This window comes from Globicephala melas, chromosome 9 (genome assembly GCF_963455315.2).
Source record: "Globicephala melas chromosome 9, mGloMel1.2, whole genome shotgun sequence".
NCBI classification, from domain to species: domain Eukaryota; kingdom Metazoa; phylum Chordata; class Mammalia; order Artiodactyla; family Delphinidae; genus Globicephala; species Globicephala melas.
The window spans coordinates 94,684,370-94,699,705 of NC_083322.1; the positions used below are offsets into that span (position 1 = coordinate 94,684,370).

The window sequence follows — 15,336 nt, forward strand, 5'->3', positions numbered from 1 at the left end:
ATTCCCGCCATCATCTTTAAGTCAACGTTCACCCTGGAATTGATTTGGAGGCACCGTATGAGATAGACAGCTGATTCTATTTTATTTTTTTACAGATGGCTAACCAGTTCTGCCCGCGTCCTTTATTAAACAGCTCATCTATCCCCACCATTTTTTTAAGGCCAGCTCTGTCATAGGTCAGTTTTCCAGGCACATGTGAGTCAATTTGTTGACTCGGTGAAGTCGGCTTCTGAATCCTGCATGAATACCATGCTGCCCAAGGTGCTCTGGTTTCTAATACCTTGTATCCCAGAGGACAAAACTCCCCTTCTGATGTCTTTCTTCAAAAACTTTGCTTTGGCCATTTGTTGCCCTTTTTACTTTCTAAGTGTCTTTCAGATTCAGCTTGTCAAATTCTATGAAATCCTCTTTAGGTTTGAAATAAAACTATAGTGAGTTGCACTGAAATTCCTTTTATTAACATTATTTATGGCCGGGTCTTATTTTTTCTACCGTATTTTCTCTTTACCTGAATTTGAATTTATTTTAAATATTTCTTATTATATGTCTCTTTATGAAGTCCTATAAATCCTTTGGAATGGGGCAGGGTCTAATGACACAAAATGTGTAAATAAGTGCTTGTCTGTCTCCTGTGTGTAAGCAAAGTACCACGGAGATACAATATTTTTGATAGATTTAATATCTTGTGCATCTCTGAACATAAATTCTCATTGTACAGTAGGCTAGATATAAAAATCAATCCATGTACAATGTGTACAAAAAGGTGGACTAAACACACACTAAACCCCTCAAATGGAAAGGGCTTCTTTGAGTTGGGATGCGGGGATAATTAAACCAAGTCACCAATATCCGTTTATTTTCCTAAATACTCAATACTGAAAATGTAGAGGCATTTTGATTTCTCATTAACTAAATTCTTATTATCCTGCATTTTCATATAAAACATGAGCACAGGCACGGAGTTTCTCAGCCCACTGGTAGAATTTTTTACTTTCTCCATTCTCCTCACTCTAACTTCAAGCTAAATTCACATAACATGCACCCTCTGTGACCTTTGTTCAAAATAGCTTCACTTTCCTTTGTATTAAATGTGCTTCACCTCCTTTGTGGTACTAATAGCAGTCATTACCTCTAAGAGTTGTACTCAGCACCGAGATAATGCCCCATGGGCTGGAGACTTCAGGGCGCCTTTCACCTCATTTTTACTCTATCTCTGAGAAGCACGAAAATAGGTCCCGTTTCATCGATGGTGAAGTTTAGGTACCAAAAATCAAAGGACTTATTCCATCTCCACCATTAAAACCCTAAGGAGTTAAAAGGATGCACACACTTGGCAGTCATCTGATTAATATAATCCGTGTGGACAGCACACCAATAGGGCTCAGAATGACGCAGCTGAGTTTGTGAATCAAACCACCTCTGTGATTGCCAAGTTCTGTTTTTTTGGTATGTCTTGGGCCCAGCTGGTTTTGGGACCACTAGGCTTCTGGTCCCAGGCTCTGTCCTTTGACTCGCTCATTTCCCAGCCTTTCCCAAAAAGGGTGCTGGAGAATATAGGTTTTAAGGGATGTTGATAGATATTAAATACAATGAGATTCCTTGGTCAAACAGGTTTGAAAACATAAACAAACTATATTGCAGAATTTATATGTCACTCAATCTTCAAAAGGAGTAGAATACAGTAGGTTACACATCCTCACATTTTTTTTTTCGGTACGCGGGCCTCTCACTGTTGTGGCCTCTCCCGTTGCGGAGCACAGACTCCGGACGTGCAGGCCCAGAGGCCATGGCTCACGGGCCCAGCCGCTCCGCGGCATGTGGGAGCTTCCCGGGCTGGGGCACGAACCCGTGTCCCCTGCATCGGCAGGCGGACTCCCAACCACTGCGCCACCAGGGAAGCCCTCATCCTCACATTTTTTGATCACAGCATTCTTTTTATTACACAGCAGAAGTCACGTAGATAGTGTTACACAAAACTAACTCTTGGGACCATCACTCGTTGTATTTCAAACAAATAAGTTATTTGAGAACCTTTTATTTCCTGAATGATATGGAAGATCTGCTACCAACGCCTGCTTGGATGGTATAATACTTACAAAAACTCTTGTATATTTTACTTAATATTAAAATACCCAGTTTAGAAACAGAAGGTCCTTTCCTCCTGACTGGGGACATTTGAGAAGGTTGGGACCTCCTCAAATTCCAGCTACTTCAGTACAGAAGACCAGACTTCAGCTTGCAGACAGTCAGCCTGTTGCTCATCAAATGGCAAGAAACTTGAATCAGAACCTTCTCCGCACCCTGACCCTTTCAGACCATCTCCCAACTTCTTGCCTTCAACTTACTGGCAAAGCGTACACTTCCTTGAACCATCACAGCTGATATCCTCAGACATTACTTCATAGAAAGACACTCCGCCCAAGGTAAAGGATGGGAGGACGCATACTATGCAACTACAGTTGCCTCTTCTGGGGATCTGAACCAATATACACATACGAGTTGTCCATTCTGTCCCAGGACCACCTAATCCTCCAACCTAAAGTTTCTTCTGAAGGAGGAACAGGATAAATGATAATGTTTCAGTCCCCAAGCCCACAGTTTAAGGTGCCATTGACTGTGCTTCCCCGTATCAGAATATTTCTGCGAACCCTTGGAAAGTTCCAAGCCAAAATCGCCAACTCAGGGACTTCTTCTGAATGACAGAGTGCAAAGGTCATTCTGCCTGGAAGAGTGTCTAAGTGTGAGTCACCTTCCTGGGTGACAGCAAGTAACTGGTTGTCTCCCTGTGGATAGTGTGAGGGAATGAGTAGAAGTTTTTCAACCTGACCAGATTCAAATTCTGGATCTATCTCCCACTAGCTGTATAGACTTTGGCAAGTTACTTCAAATCCCTGAGATTCAGTTATCTTATATTAAAATAGTGAGTAATACTCCTTCATGGGATTGCTGAAATTATTAAATAAGGTGATATATTTAAAGCATCTAGCACAGTGCCTGACACAGGGTCAGAGCTCAATCACCTGCCTAAAAAGTTCAGATCTTCTTCATCCTGATTAAATATTCATAAGCTCTATTACCCTAACTATTAAAATATATTTGTGTGTGTGTATATATATATATATATATATTTTTTTTTTTTTTTTTTTTTTTTGCTGTACGCAGGCCTCTCACTGCTGTGGCCTCTCCCGTTGCGGAGCACAGGCTCCGGACACGCAGGCTCAGCGGCCATGGCTCATGGGCCCAGCCGCTCTGCGGCATGTGGGATCTTCCCAGACCGGGGCACGAACCCGTATCCCCTGCATCGGCAGGTGGACTCTCAACCACTGCGCCACCAGGGAAGCCCTATTTGTGTATATTTTATCTATATAAATAAATATTATTATAAATTATTATAATTTAAATATAATAAATATTAAGTATTTCTTTATAAATATATTTATATTATAAATATTTGTTTATATTTATAATATTTATAAATATTATAAGGAATATAAAATATACATGATGATATTTATTATATTATATATTATTATATGTATTTATTATATATATTATAAATATTTTTATATGTATATATTTAGTTCTTCCATCAGGACTGACTTCAACTAAGTGAAAAAGAAGTAAGGATCATATAGAGGATAAAACTATCAAAATTGACAGCGTGAATCAAAAGTTGAGACCTTGTTTTCAAACTGCCAAACCACCTGGTGGCTTACTAACAAAGAGACAAGTGAATCTATTGAATTCCATTTTTTTTTTTAACCGACCTAGAAATAATACATGACATTCTCCTTCCACAGCTGTGTGCCAACCACAGTGCAAACATGGTGAATGTATTGGACCAAACAAGCATCGTCCTGGCTGTGCTGGAAGAACCTGCAGTCAAGGTAGGGAAACAGTGTGACACCATCACAGTTCCGGCTATTCCTGTCCTATATAAATTATTTCCTATTTTATTATGGGGTTGGCCAAAAAGTTTGTTTGGGTTTTTTGGTAAATACTGGCCAACCAATATTTTTATTTTTTATTGAGATATGATTGATACAACATTGTATAAGTGCTAGGTGTACAATGTGTTGATTTGATCCATTTATATACTGTAACATGATTATCACCATACCATTAGTTAAAACCTCTATGGTGTCACATAAGTATCATTTCATTTTTGTGGTGAGAACATTTAAGATCTAGTCTCTTAGCAGCTTTGAAGTATGCAATACAGTACTGTTGACTATATTCACTATGCTGTGCTTCAGATCTCCAGAACTTATCCATCTTCTAGTCGCAAGTTTGTGAACCTATTGCATCTTGTCTCTTTGCCTCAAAATGAGAGATGCTAGTAAACAGTGAATGCTTCAAAGTCATACAGAGAAGGAGAGGATCAAAGACAAGACACAAAGTCTCCCACAGGGAGGATGACTGGTTCTGACAAAGGTGAGGGAGCTGTCCTTTAAAAGCATGGATCTGGGGAGGTGGGATGAAGACGGCAGAATAGGAGGATGCTGAACTCAACTCCCCTCATGAACACATGAATGTAGCCTCGTGTGGTCCTGGATGTAGACATCTAGCATGAAGGTGAGGACTGGATGTGGAAGGTGGGTACCACTGCACACTCAGAGATGTTCTGGTGATTGGGTGCCTAAGGTCCCTTTGGAAAAAGAAGAGGGACTCAATTTCTGGAAGCTGGTAGGGATCCTCACGTTGGAAGAATGAGTATAGGTAAGAGCTGAGTAGTGAGACAAGATCCAAAAAGCCGAAGTGGAGGTTCAAATAAGTCACCAAAGACAGGTATTAAAGCTGGGACCATGAGATCAAGAATCTGAAAGCCAAGGAGATGAGGACAAGAGCCATGAGGTGTGCTGAGACATCCCCCAGGTTTTCTAACTGGAACATTGTTTGAAAACATCCATCTTGACCACCAGCTTCACTTTCCAGATGAAGAAACTAGGGCCAGAGTGATAACGGACTTGCCAAGTAATTACAGCGGCAGACCATGTGCCAGGCTTCCGTGGATCGCTCCTTTCTCTTGTATTCATCAGTCAGCAGAATCATACATTCCCTGGAGAGACAGGCCTGCAGCCCTAAAAACCAGATGCTTCAGAGAAAGCAGATTGTGTCTGTCTGTGGCCTCAACTCTGCTCCAAACTTACTACGGGATCTTTCATATATCTCAGTCACTGGCTGACAGGCTGTCCAGGCCTCTGGTGAACATCTGATTAATCTGAAGATATTTTGGCCTACATCCCAAATAGTTTTTCCCTTAAGATTTTTATCATCCTTAGGTAAGTTTGAAAGTTTGCTAAGCTGGCAAATTTCTTTTACCTTCCCAACTGTGAGCAGGTAACTGAAGGATAGGCGTCCATTTCACTGCAGACTTTCATGAAGCTGCCCAGGCCTTACACACAAGGTTTGTAGTCTGGGAGTCACTGATGGGAAACTGACAGACAGCAAGAGGGACAAAGGACAAAATCCGGTTCACAGATGACCGTCTAGCTTCACCTTTCCTTGCTTCTGTTACTTATCAACTACCCATTCCATGGTCTTCAAGATGTGAAACCTGTCTTCCTCTCTAACACATGGTCTAAAAGCACGCCAGGGATATCAATAGTCAGGATAAGAGCCATCCAAAACCCCATCCTCACTTCTATTGGCTTCAGCCACCTACTTCCCTGCTCTCTCCAGGGACCATGCCATCACTGGGAACAACTCCACCTGTGGAAGTTTAAACTCCAATCTTCATGTCTCTGACCCACATCCTTCTGTTCCTCGATGCTTCCCATAATTACAGCCTCTTGGTCATAATTTCTCACCTGTTCAGTCCACACCCCAGGGCTAGTCCCCTGGATCCTCTCCCCAGATCCTCAACATCTTTGATCCCCTGGTCTTCCAACATATACCAAACCATCTGAAATCTTCCAAGGAGCTTTTCTTAATCCACCTGCTCCTCCAGCTGGGCTACTGAGGGGCTGGAAACAGCCCCATCTATGCTCTCCATCTTCTGCTGAATCCCAAGGTCCATCACTGGCTTATATACCTGTCCGTCTGCATTTCTTTTCCCGTCCCCTTTCTCTTCAGCAACTGATCTACTAATCCCCTCACACACCCTTCAACCCATTTCATCAAGACAGAGTTATTGAGAGATAGTGGCTCCAAATTTCTATTTCTCACTTACAAATACTTATGGCAATCTTTTAATCCTCTTCAAAAGATGGGTGTCTCCCTTCTTCCTCTTTCTCAATAATTGTCCTTTTATATTTCTTCTTAGTCCCATTCAATCCCATTGTGTGAAGGATGTTGCTATAATTACACTCTCTCATAGCTTCAACCTCTTCATCACTGATGGTAATTTCCTCACACCCTACAATTATCTCCCATCTAACACAAAATCAAAGCTGAAGTGCATTCTTTATTTTCTGTCACTTAAGAAATATTGACTGGGAGCCTACTAGGTGTCATCCACTACGACAGGTGCAAGAAAACTTACTGGAAAACAAGGCAGACATGACCCCCCCCCCCACTTCATGGAGCTTAGGGTCTAGTGAACGAGACAGATGGTATATAATGACAAACATTAAAAGAACTATAAAAGAGAAGCACAGGCCGCCACGGGAGCTTGTATCGGGGGAGATCTCCTGGGCCCAGGGTGGAGAGGTTTCTCTCTGAGAGGATGGGTTTGGGTAAGCCAGGATCTGGCGTGGGTGTCAGCCTGCCCACCACATAGCTGGTCATTTCTTAATCTTGGTCACCACCCCTTCCTCACCCCTTATTTGGACCTCTTTTCAGAATACTCTGTATCTCTACATCCTTGACTCCCTTGACCCCTCAGCTCATGGTCATGTGGCTTCTGTTTCAGCTCTGCTTCCAGATCTGCTCTAACCATCATGACCTCCTGGCTCTAAACACATCCCAGTCTGTGTTAAACGGAAATCACGAAGAGTTCTCAAAAAAGAGACTTGTGTATAGTCTCTTCAGTAACTGTGTACCTTGTGAGGGTGAACAGGACTAACATCTCTTTGTTACATGAAATTAGGACTGGAATGGAGGCTATAACCACCAGCATAGGAGGTGTTTTTTAGATCAAAAGTTAACAGTAGGTTAAACAGTACTTAATTTAAAAACCTCAATGGAATAAACAGACTAGGATCTAGAAAAACACAAATCATCAACATTGACTCAAAGAAACAAAAGCTTGACCTAAAAAAATGAAATCACCAAAGAATTGCCTTTAATGGTTTTACATATTTTTTTCCCCAAATGTCAAGGGGTGTATAGTCCCTGTGTTATAGATCACAGAACCTACCTCCTCTCCATTCTATGGAAGGAGCCACTAGCTCTATTTGGCTGTTGAGGACTTGAAATGGGGCTCATCTGAACTGAGATGATCTATGCATGTAAGTACACACAGATTCCAAAGACTTAGGATGGAGAAAAGAATGTAAAATATCTCAATAATTTTTATACTGATTTCATGTTGAAATGATACTAGCCTTTTACTGGGGGGTTAAACATATCACTAAAATTAATTTTACGTTTCCTTTTACTTTTTAAATGTGGTTGCTAGAGAACTTAAAGTTACATATGCGGTTTGCATTATATTTTGATTGGACAATGCTGGTCTGGTAACCAACAGGGCACGTGACAAATCACCGTGGATAACTACCATGAACGTAAAAGCAATACTGAAAACAGTATTAGTGACACCAGACATTTACTGCGATTTTACTGTGTACTGGTACTGTGTTAACTATTTTACACAAACGATCTCACCTCTGGTCTCAGAACGACCCCACAGGGCAGGTAGGTAACTGCTACATCTTTTAAAAGCATTACTGTGACCTTACCCAGGTGACATGGCCGGCGTGGGACAGAGCACGTACTCTCCACCTTGACGCCCAGCCTCACCTTCATCCACCAGATGAGAATTAGGAAGGAACATGTGCAGTGTCATTCTCTTTAAGACGTAAGATCTCTTAAGCTCTCTGCTGCTGAACTTCAGGCCAGTTTTCTCATGTTCTGAGGTCAGTTCCTGGCCGTGGCCAGGGAGGAGGCTGGGTAATGCATCACCAGCTATTCAGACATGTAACCCAGGCTGAAGAGAGATGCAGGCCGGCCCACACTCAGGCTGCTGGGCCTTTGACCATTTGGAATTTATTTGCATTTCCTCTGTCCTCCTAGACAGGAACAGGTCTTTTCAAATGGGCTTAGCTCTCCAAATCCACTCAAAATGTCACAAAATTAAATGAATGATTTCTTAGACACCATGGGGAGTAGAAACCCAATAGCAAAACACTAATGGTTTCCTTTGCAGGAAGCCCCTTTGAGGATAAAAGAATTCATCTAAGAGTCAGACCCCTTCCTGGCTGGTGTGTCCGTCTGTCAGATGACAAGCCGTGGGGAGTCAATAGCACCCTCACCCCACTCCATCTGTGATCCCAGAGAACAAGAGAAGAGCAGGCCAAAGGGAAGCAAATCCCGATCCTGTGATTTCAATTACAGGGAGGTGAAAAATTATTTGATATCTGAGCTTGCTAAAGGTGCCCATTCCTTCTGCTCCAAAGATCTTTCCTGCTAAACTGAACAAAAGAGGAGAAAGAAGTTTCGATGCACATTGAGGGGAAGGGGTAGTGGAAAGAAAGCCAGCACAGCAGGCAGAGAGTTGATGACAATGCAGACAAAAGAAAGAACTTCTTAAGATTCTTTCTAAGAAACGGAATTCACACGGCACCGGTTCTTTTATTAGAACATTTCTTGCCCTCTCCCTTGCTCTGTAGCTCTCACCCCAAGAATTAGATTTGGGTTTTTGCACCCAGGTTGATAGCACAGATTTGATTGTTACTCTCAAAGATAACGTCACTTGAGCCTCTGTGTCTCGGCAGCGACGGCTAACTTGTGGCAGCCCCTGGCAGGCGTCCACCTTGGTTTTCCTGGAAACAAAATCCAGCAGGGCTGTTGGCAACGGTCTCTTTTTATACCTCAATGAAGAGACAAGTCTCCTATTAACTGCAGCCCTTGCTGGGAGAGACTTCTCACTGGGCTGAGGCAGCAGGTATATTATTCTGACTATGGAGTCCCAAGAGCCAGCATTCACGCCTACCTTGACTTCCAGGTGTGCTCCATGGACTTCCAGCTCCATGCTCAGTTATCTCAGCTCTCTGAGCCACAGTTTCCTCATCTGGCAAATGAAGGAAAACGAAATTGATCTATAGGGCTGTGTGAGGCTAAAATACATATCAGTTCCTGGGCTCACAGTAGTACTTTGTATCTCCAGAAACCAGCTCTCCTCCATGTAAAGAAAGAATCATCCTAAATTAGGCTTTTTGAAGTTAAAAATCCCTTGTTCTGGGCTTCCCTGGCGGCGCAGTGGTTGAGAGTCCGCCTGCCGATGCAGGGGACACGGGTTCGTGCCCCGGTCCGGGAGGATCCCACATGCCGCGGAGCGCCTGGGCCGGTGAGCCATGGCCGCTGAGCCTGCGCGTCCAGAGCCTGTGCTCCGCAACGGGAGAGGCCACAACAGTGAGAGGCCCACGTACCGCAAAAAAAAAAAAAAAAAAAAATCCCTCGTTCTATGCAAGTTCGAATTACAGCATCCAGTGATGGTGAAACAAATGCGCCTCCGTGCCCTGCTGCTGGTTCGGCACTGTTAGCGTTTTCTCTAAAATGCTTCTGCAAGCCCTGTGCATATTTACTAAACATGGTACATCACTGTCCGGTGATCAAGGAGAATAACCTCAGGTTATGTGGCAACTGAGAAAAATCGTGTCATTTTCACATTTCTGCCGCCCCATGTACTTACCACAAACATGTTGCTGTGCAAAGCTGTGTAATGACAATAATCAACATGACGTGATAGGAAATGATAACACTTTAGTATAGGAACATCTGAGGGAGAATGCCGTGTAAAACTTCTGGCATGTTTGTTCTAAAAATTAAGTCAAACTACCTTAGAGTCACATGTTATCAATGTGGTCTCTTCATCTAGACTGTACACTTGCCAAAGGCAAGAACGCCTTCCAGCATCTCTGTGTTTCCTTCAACATGTGCCACTTTGCTTGGCAAACAGTGGTTGCCTAATGAACATTTGTTACTTGGCTGATTGATTGATTAAAAACAAAACCTTTTTGTCTTGAGGCTACAGAGGCTGAAATAAAGGGGTATGGTTTTCCTTATTTCCTGGAGACTGGAAACACAGCCTCAAGTTAAGACTTTGGGCGCCATCTTTGTGCAACACTCCCGCCAAAGGGCCCCCTTGCTCAGCACCCGAGGAGGCCCGTGGGAGCTGGGGACTGGAAACTATGCACCTCAGTCCAACCTCTTCCAAGTATACGGACTCATCTCCCTGCCTTACTTCTCTACCAGTATGTGTGAGCTTGTGTCCAGACTCTGCTGAGCAAAGTTCAGACCCACGTGGATCATGTGTAGGCTGACCACAGAGAAGCCCAGGGTAGTTAGGGGGAGCTGGTCTCAGAGGTTCCCAGAGACATAAGGAGGGTCCAAAATCTGGGTGGCTGTGATGAAGAGGAAGCAGAAGCAGAGTGCAGCCCAGTTAGTGAAGCAAGGCTCCCTAGAGACTACAATGGATGAAGATGGGTTGGAAGAGAGCTCATCAGACTTACAGAGGCTGTCAGGGCCCCGCCCATATTCCTCCTCTATAGCCCATAAGTGCACACAAGCCTGATTTCCACCTGCCAGCGTCGCCTGTTTGTGCCTAAGCTGCCAGAGTCTGTGTTGCCCGCCCTGGAAGTAGGCAGGAACACCAGAGGTTAAGTAACCTCCATTCACCCAGCAGCCCTCCAACAATGAGTGAGAGGAGGTGATATAGAAACGCCTAACTCTCACCCCCAGCTGGGATAACTCTGGATCACGTCATCTGCACTGGCTTCCAGAGTTCCCCAGTGGGATTAAGCCTCCATGTTTCCTGGGGTCACCTCCCAGGTAAGCTGCTTGCACTCAATTCCGTGATGTCGATTCTGCTCCTACAGTTCAGCACAGAGTCCACCTTCCCCCATTTCTAGTTCCTTACCAAGTGAAGGAGAGTCCCGTGGAAACTGTCTCCCTGACAGGGATGTACAGACAAAAATCATTATCAGCACAACAGCCGTAAGGAAGACTCCACATTGGCATGGAGGACAGTGATATGCCAAAAAAGACCAGTTCACTGAGCCAGCTGGAAAGGGCAGTGAGGTCTCAGCCAGGATGCCCAGAGGGAAGTTCTCAGACAAATGATCAGCACGGAGCAGTGAGCCCATGGACATTAGGCATGCACGCTTGGATGACACAGTGTCTGGGTGGCGTTCTGGCTCTCAGGAGACTATCACCAGCCCGGCCCTGAGAAAGCTGCTTGGTGGTGTGGATATACCAGATGCCTTCAGAGTCAGTGAGATGACCAGGGGCCAAACCCTGCCCAGAACTAACTCCAGGCTTCAGACGTGACTTGGGTCACGTTACAATGGGTTGAGTCGCCAAGGAGATATTTTTCACATCCACTTGTCACTTTTTGGTGCTCACCTTATATGACTTTTCAGCAGGCTTGGTTGTTCACGTCCCTCCTTTAAAAAACTGACTACTTTGAACTCTCTCTTGGGCTTCACCTCTCTGGCCAGACGTTTTTCTGTCAACATTTTTTGTGGGGAGTGGAGGAGTTAACGCTCCCCTGTTTCTTAGGTGTATCGGGTCTTTTCTTCATGAGGAGAATATGGGTTTTTTTTCCTTTGTTGAAACTTTTCTTTTAACGTCTTTATTGGAGTATAATTGCTTTACAATGGTGTGTTAGTTGCTGCTGTATAACAAGTGAATCAGCTATACATACACATATATCCCCATATCTCCCCCCTCTTGCGTCTCCCTCCCACCCTCCCTATCCCACCCCTCTAGGTGGTCACAAAGCACCGAGCTGATCTCCCTGTGCTATGCGGCTGCTTCCCACTAGCTATCTATTTTACGTTTGGTAGTGTATATATGTCCATACTACTCTCTCACTTCGTCCCAGCTTACCCTTCCCCCTCCCCATGTCCTCAAGTCCATTCTCTATGTCTGCATCTCTATTCCTGTCCTGCCCCTAGGTTCTTCAGAACCACTTTTTTTTTTTTAAGATTCCATATATATATGTGTTAGCATACGGTATTTGTTTTTCTCTTTCTGACTTACTTTACTCTATATGACAGACTCTAGGTCCATCCACCTCACTACAAATAACTCACTTTTGTTTCTTTTTATGGCTGAGTAATATTCCATTGTATATATGTGCCACAACTTCTTTATCCATTCATCTGTCGATGGCCACTCAGGTTGCTTCCATGTCCTGGCTATTATAAATAGAGCTTCAATGAACACTGTGGTACATGACTCTTTCTGAATTATGGTTTTCTCAGGGTATATGCCCAGTAGTGGGATTGCTGGGTCACATGGTAGTTCTATTTGTAGTTTTTTAAGGAACCTCCATACTGCTCTCCACAGTGGCTGTATCAATTTACATTCCCACCAACAGTACAAGAGGGTTCCTTTTATGAGGAGAATACGTTTTTACTGTACTTCATGTTTATATATTTTGGGCCTCCTCATTATAAAACATATGTAATCCTAATTTCACAGTGTATTGCAATCAACTAATTTATACATGTTCTTTTTCATAAAGTCATGAATTAAACAATTCGTGCAGATATTGTGATATATCAATCCCTGCATGGAGTGGCTTCTCCCTGCTACTGGGTCCCAGATTCTGCAGCCTGGCCTGACCAGACCAGGTAATCAGTAAAACCTAAAGAACGGTCTCCACGTAGCTCATTAGAAGGATCTCCACATAGCTCACTGCGTTTTTAACACAAGTCGTTTCCACCCAACAACTATTTGTCATTTTGCTTGTGCAGAGTTAGAACCTTTCATACCCACTGGGGAAAATATACACAACAATGTAGAAGTTATTAGTGCAGACATCCAAAAAGCAGCAACTGGGCTGTGGACTCTTCTAGAATAGTTGGCAAGGGCTGTAGTGGCGGAGGAGGGAAAGGTGGAAAAAGCAGGCCTTCACCAGCCCCCTGGCAGTGGATGAGTCCCCAGATCACGCAGAGGGAGAGAGTTTCAAACAGCAGGCCAATTGATTGATGTCCCCTGGAGATCTTTTATCATTCCTTCTATCTCATCGGCTCTTATAACCAATGAGTACTCCTTCCTGAACTTATGATGCTGGAGATCCATCTATCTTCCAGTGAGAAGGTTTAAACCAGAGTTGTGTGTGTTTAAAACCCCACTGACCAGCCTTCATTCATTTCTTTAAGTCCACCTGAAAGACGAGTTCTCTATTACCTCAAAGATATTAAGTCCCTGGGTTAATTGTGACTTTGACAGATGTATGACAGGTCAGTGCCCGTGACTGAGAGATGTGTCAGAAGCCCCTTCATCCTCATTCATTTCATCGTTTTAGAACCCAAGTCAGTAGCGTGTGAGGCTGGATCTGATTTCTCTTTTTCTCTTTCTCAAAACGAACTCAGAGCACAGTTTTTGGAGAATGTGAGGGGATGTTATTTAAGCTTGTCTCCTGGACAGCAATTTTGTTTTCTGATTGCTCTGAGTTGAAGGCGCGTGTGTGCCACTCTGATGAATTGCATTAAGAGCACCCACAAGCAGACAAGTCAGGTAAGTCTGAGGACCACCAGGACTTGGGGTCCAATTTTTTTCCTCAAACTCTGGAATATAAATAAATTAGCACACTAATTTAAAAATCGCTTAATTCTTGGAACTTCCTTGGTGGTCCAGTGGTTGAGACTCTGCGCTTCCACTGCAGGGGGTGCGGGTTCGATCCCTGGTCGGGGAACTAAGATCCCGCATGCCTTGCAGGGCAGCCAATAAATAAATAAATAAACAAACTTAATTCTTAAAATAGTAATAAATTACACAATTCTAGAATTGTCAGGGTGAATTAAGCACTGCCTAATTGTCTAAAAAAGGCAGTAAATTCCCTTCTCAAGTTATTATTTTAGTGCAAAAAGTTCCAACTGGATCCACAACTTTTTGCAAAGCTTAGAGTAACATTCTGCATTTTCATCCATAAACAATTTGAAAGCATTCACCCATTTCCCAACAGCTTACAGCAGACCAATTGGAACTGCCAACTCTGTGCACACGTGCAATTTTTTTTGAGGGTGTTTGTGTGACTTGTTTTGTTCTATTTTTTAAATTTCTATTGGAGTATAGTTGATTTTCAATGTTATGTTAGTTTCTGCTGTATGGCAAAGTGAATAAGTTATACATATACATTTATCCACTCTGGTTTTAGATTCTTTCCCCATATAGGTCATTACAGAGTACTGAGTAGAGTTCCCTGTGCTATACAGTAGGTCCTTATTAGTTATCTATTTTATATATAGTAGTGTGTATATGTCCATCCCAATCCCCCAATTTATCCACCCCCCCTTCCCCCCCCCAGTAGTCATAAGATTGTTTTCTACATCTGCACAGGTGCGATTTAAAACCAGCTTTTACCTGGATCTAGGTGGCATATAATTCCACCTTGTATGCAAAGTGCATGAATTAAAACAGACATAAAATGTGTTTTCTGGTGTCCACATCTCTACATAGTCTTACAAACACTTTGGTGACAATGCAATCATTAACCGTGTGCCGCAAATCCTCAACTGTAAAATTACTTAAGAAGCTCTGGTAGCCTTGCCTCCCCACGTGAAAGATATATAGGTTATTGCTTAAATTAGCATTAATATTCATTTATTGCCATATCTAAAGAGTTACTCCATTGATCATTGCCTGTCTAGAATCTCCAGAGATTCAAAGATACGTGCACCCCAATGTTCATAGCAACATTGTTTACAATAGCCAAGGTGCAGAAGCAACCTAAGTGTCCATCGACAGATGAATGGATAAAGAAGATGTGGTGTGTGTGTGTATATATATATATATATATATATATATATATATATATATTCATACATACATACATACAGTGGAATATTACTCAGCTATAAAAAAGAATGAAGTCTTGCTATTTTCAACAACATGGATGGACCTAGATGATATTATGCTGAGTGAAATAAGCCAGACAGAAAAAGAAAAACACTGTATTTTTTCACTTATATCTGGAATCTAAAAAAAACAAAACAAATGAACAAATATGACAAAACAGAAGCAGGCTCACAGATACAGAGAACAAACTAGTGGTTGCCAGAGGGGATGGGGGTGGAGAGATGGTGAAATAGGTAAAGGGGATTAAAAGGTACAAACTAACAGATATAAAATAAGTCACAGGGATGTGATGTACAGTACAGGGAATGTAGTCAATAATATTGTAATAACTTTGTACTGTGGGTAGTGTATAAAAGTATTGAATCG

At 42.8% G+C, this 15,336-nt stretch overlaps 1 protein-coding gene across 8 annotated transcripts in view; it reads right to left on the minus strand.

Moving 5' to 3' along the window:
- Window positions 1-15,336, minus strand: part of C9H7orf25 (chromosome 9 C7orf25 homolog) — a 324,697-nt gene that overhangs the window by 206,151 nt on the left and 103,210 nt on the right. For 6 of the 8 annotated variants that reach the window (XR_009565145.1, XR_011377686.1, XR_011377690.1 and 3 more), the window contains exon 4: window positions 9,095-9,172. The exons of the other annotated variants lie outside the window; for them this stretch is intronic. The gene's annotated coding sequence lies outside the window, so the exon portion shown is untranslated. The remainder of the gene's footprint in view (window positions 1-9,094; window positions 9,173-15,336) is intronic. 8 annotated transcript variants of the gene reach the window in all.